The 4,701-nt window shown below is 37.9% G+C and overlaps 1 non-coding gene across 1 annotated transcript; it reads right to left on the bottom strand.

Moving 5' to 3' along the window:
- Positions 1-2,451: 2,451 nt before the first annotated feature.
- On the bottom strand, positions 2,452-2,558 carry LOC122072461. Its single transcript, XR_006138475.1, has one exon. It is a non-coding gene; the product is annotated as a small nucleolar RNA R71 (small nucleolar RNA).
- Positions 2,559-4,701: the final 2,143 nt, after the last annotated feature.

Below are 4,701 nucleotides of genomic sequence, written 5' to 3'. Positions count from 1 at the left end.
CATTAAAAGTATACATCCGTTTGGTCACCTATACAAGTGATTATTCATTTCAGGCCAGAAAAATAATAATAGATCAAAACTGAACCGAGATGGAAAACCAGCCCGTTTGCAGTTGTCCCAGGTGTACAAGGAATATTTTAAATGCTAACAAGGATCGATGGACCCCTCCTTGACTGATTGAAGATTCTTTTTTGGTAATAACAACTACCTAGTGTAGTTGGTGAGTTGTGGTGTGGAAAAATCCCTTTCTCACCAGGAGGTCTCAAGTTTGAACCTCTTGGCTGCCATTTTTTGGAGATATTTTTGGAAGATTTTCTCTCTCTTATTTTCCACTTACATAAAGACAAGGGGCACGGAGAATTTCTCATTAAAATAGAATATTATCCAAATCCAAACAAGAAAAATCATCCAAAGGGGACAGTTTGATTCTCTCTCTCTCTCTCTCTCCTCCACCTCATCACACAAATTCGGCCAAGTGGTTGCACACAAAAGAGAAGAAAAAAAAATATATGAATAAAAGGCAAGAAATAAAAAATCCCCTACATCCTATTTTATCTCCCAATCCCCCCTCCTCCACCTCATTAAAATCATCTAAGAGGATCTCCCTTGGGCGTCCTCCTCTACTCCCTCCCCTCTCCCTATAAAAGGGAGTCGACCAAACCCTAAAGGGATGTCTCTCTAGTTTTCTTCTTCTAGTTTTTTTTAGTTGAACTCTCTCTTTTTTAGCTATTCTTCCTTTTTTTTTTTTATGCAAGCACTTTTGTATTTTTTTTTATTAATTTGTATCTTTGTTTATGCTATTCAAGTCTTTATTCTTCATGCAATTCAAGTTATTCAAAGGTGTAATAATTTTAATTTCTAGTTCTAGGCTTAGTTCTAGGTGACAAGAACAAGTTGTGGAGCATTTCTTTTAAGTTCAGTTTTTCTCTTCATAATTTGTTTTCTCCAGGCCTAGCAATTTCAGATTTGATTTAGTTCAGATATGGTTTTTAGGGCTAGTAGTATTTCAAATCGATCAAGTTTTCAAGTTCAAGTATTGAAGTTCAAGTAAGTAGGCTTCTACATAAGTCTTCTCTCCCCCCCTCTTATTCCCTCTCCTCGCTACCCATTCATTGTTAATTTAGGATTTAAAATTCAGTTTTTACTTTAATGCTTTCCCTTTCCCCCAAGGTCCTTGGCTAGATGCATGTGTTGGCTTTGCCCCTCTCTAGCTATGGAACCATCGTCTTACTTTCTTATTTATATTGCATCCCTTCCCCTAAAGTTGAGTTGAAAAGTCCTTGTAAGAGTACTTTCTGGTCAAGTAAGGAAGCTCATATTATTTATGGTGCATCCCTCGAGCTAAGTAGAGATACCTACTTATGTGCCTCTCTCTAGCTTTTTTTTCCTTTTTATTTTATTTATTTACTTTTTGGCACTTTTAATTTCAGCATTTTTACTTTCAATTATTTGCTTTTTAATTGCGTGGCTTGAGTATTTAAATTCCTAGATGATGAATGGTTAGGTCATTCAATTTTTATTGCAATTTTAATTCTCATTTCCTTAGATGTGTTGGTTAGGATGTTTTTAGATGCATTTATGGTTTCTCTCCTTGTGTTCGACCCGTTAGCTACATTGATCCATACGCTGGCGGTTACTTTTAAAATTCAAACAAGTTTTTGGCGCCGTTGTTGGGGAGATTGTTCCATGTTATTTTTTTCTTTCTTTTGGTAAATCAGAGTGCTTTGTTTGCTTTGTTTACTTATTCCTTTTCTTTTATTGAATTCTTCAGAAGAATAACTTGCAATGATAGCTGTATCGGTGGAGGTCACCAAGCCTCATAATATGATAAAGACAAGTTTCACCTTGTAGTAGTACCTTAGGAATTGAGTAACCCCAGATCCCTGTCGATAAGCTCCCAAAAAACAATTCCATTCTTTTGTGCTTGTCTTATTCTAGTTGTATGTAGTTTTTTATTGCATGAGTGCTAGTTGGGTATGTAATACTGAGAATCGGTTAGAAAGAAAAAATCCAACAAGTAGTGACCCTACACCTATACCCTCATTAATACCTTTCATTATGGGAGACCTAAACCAACAGCAAAACCCTCCACTTAAATATCTGAAAGATAGGCTCTACCCTGGTAGAGCAGCCCAACCTTCCCGCATAGTTCTACCATAAGCCCAGGGCAATAATTTTGTGGTCAAATATCAGTACATCATTATGTTGCCCCACTTCCATGGGCTGACCTCTGAGGATGATTACCTATTTCTAAGGGAATTTGAAGAGGTATGCATTCTAATTAAGATCCAACAGCTTTCTGATGATGCTATTAAGCTTAGGTTCATCACTTTTGCATTGAAACACCAAGCTCAGAAGTGGTTGTATGGGTTACCCACAAATTTCATAACCACATGGAAAAAATTCACAATTGTTTTTCTCAAAAAGTTTTTCCCAATTCACATGACGAATAAGTTTAGAAGTGATATCCTTTAGTTTAGGCAAAAGCCTAGTGAGTCTTTTTCCAAACTTATGGAGAGATTCAAGGATCTACTCTAAGAATGCCCTCACCATGGCCTAGACTTAAGTCATTTATGTCAAATAATTTGTGAGGGTATTGATTACCCAACTAAAAAAATGATAGAGTCTATGTGCCCTGGGGGATTCACAGCCTTTACAGATGAAGGAAAGGCATGGGAATTCTTACTTGACTAAGCTGACAAAACCCATGAGTGGGAATCAACCCAAGAGAGTGAAAGAATCATAGGAGGGAAAGGATATTTTATGGATGGGATAGCAGCTAAGGAAGCCCACATGGATAGCCTAATCAAAAGAGTTGAGGTTATTGTTCCTAGAGAGCCACAATCAGTCAATATGGTTAAGATGTGCAATTGGTGACCAGTCCCCTGAACATGTTATAGAAGAATGTCCCAACACCTCTGGGGGCACTTCTAATGACAGTGTTAATGCCCTATATCAGAATAATCCATATAGTAACACTTACAATCCAGGATAGAGAAATCACCCAAATTTCTCCTAGAACTAGAGCAACTAAGCAGGGCCTCCCAATTTCCATTATCAAGGTCAATCTAGACCCCAAAGGCCCCCCTTTACACAACAACTTTTTTCCCCAAATACTTTTCCTAGGCTAAATGTAGGACCTAAGGCTAGTTTTCCTAAGCCCCCTCTCTTATCATCTTATCAGCAACCCCCTGGATTTACCAATACTGAAGAGGTAAGTAGAGTAAGTGATTTGGAAAAGATTATAGCCCTCCTCATGACAAGCCATCAAAATCTTACGAGAGAACTCACCCAAGTTGTCTCAATTTTAAGTGAGAGGGAGAAGAGAACTTTACCCAGTCAACCAGAGCCTAACCCTAGGCATCATCAGCCTGTCAGTTCACAAGCACCAATTAATGCATCATTGAATGTAGTACAAGGTCAGACCCAACAAGGGCTCTCCAACCAATGTTATGTTGTTTATGCCCTTAGGAATGGCCGAGAGTACCAACAAAGTGTTCCTAAATCTTCTTCATCTATTACTCCTGTTGACTCTCCTTCTGTTGAGGACACAAGTGTGCCTCTTGTTCCAGGTTCGTCTGATGAACCTAAAGATTCTTTTGAAACTAATGATGATTTGGTTGAGGAAATCAAAAATGATTCTTTTGAAAAAGGTAAATCCCTAACTATCCCTATGTTACTCCTATCTCCTTTCCTAATCGTTTGGCAAACAAAAAGAAGATTGCTTCCATGGACAAGTTTTAGAAGTCTTCAAAAACGTAGAAGTGAACATCCCTCTTTTGGATGGCATATCATAGATCCCTGCCTATACAAAGGTCCTAAAAGATTTGTGTACTCACAAACGTATCAGGAGTGTGCCCAAAAAGGCGTTCTTGTAGGTAGCATTAGTTCCATAATTACTCAGCCTATAGCAGCTAAGTCTAAGGATCCAGGGAGCCCTGCCATAGCTTCTATCATAGGCAACACCTACATTGAGCATGCCTTACTTGACCTTAGCGCAAGTGTGAATCTTTTGTCTTACCATATGTATAAGCAACTAGGACTGGGAGAATTGAAAGCCACTGGAACTACTCTTCAGTTGACAGATAGGTATATTACGATTCCTAAAGGAATGGTTGAGGATGTCTTACTTAAGGTGGGAGAATTTATTTTTCTAGTTGATTTCATTGTGTGAGTTACCAAGCCGTTCTCAACCAAGGATGAGATCCTAATAATTATAGGAAGACCATTCCTGGCTACCAGTAATACATTCATCAATTGCCGGAATGGTTTCCTAAAGTTATCTTTTGGCAACCAATTTGTTGAGTTTAACATGTTTAGGATAGGCAAGCAATCACATATGGAATAAGAGATCAATATGCTTGAGGATTTTCTGGATTTTTCTGATGATTTAATTACCAACTTTGATATTGATTTTGATTCAGAATTTCAAGAGCGTATGGATGAGTTGGATAATGATAGTGAAATTTTTTCTTTGAAGTCTTGAGTTTTTACACACCTGTGGAGCTTTTAGGCCCCCTTTCTATTTCCATTCCCAAACCTTCCATAATTGAGCCCCCGAAGCTAGATCTTAAGGAGTTGCCATCTAATTTGAGGTATGCTTTCCTAGGGCTTGACCAAACTCTTCTAGTAATAATTTCTTCAGATTTGACTTCTAGCCAGGAAGAGGAATTACTTAAGGTGTTAAAAGACAATAAAGAA

The sequence above is a fragment of the Macadamia integrifolia genome, chromosome 2 (genome assembly GCF_013358625.1).
Source record: "Macadamia integrifolia cultivar HAES 741 chromosome 2, SCU_Mint_v3, whole genome shotgun sequence".
Lineage (NCBI taxonomy): Eukaryota > Viridiplantae > Streptophyta > Magnoliopsida > Proteales > Proteaceae > Macadamia > Macadamia integrifolia.
Note: the sequence above shows the minus strand (reverse complement) of the source record. Positions and strands in the feature narration are given on the sequence as shown.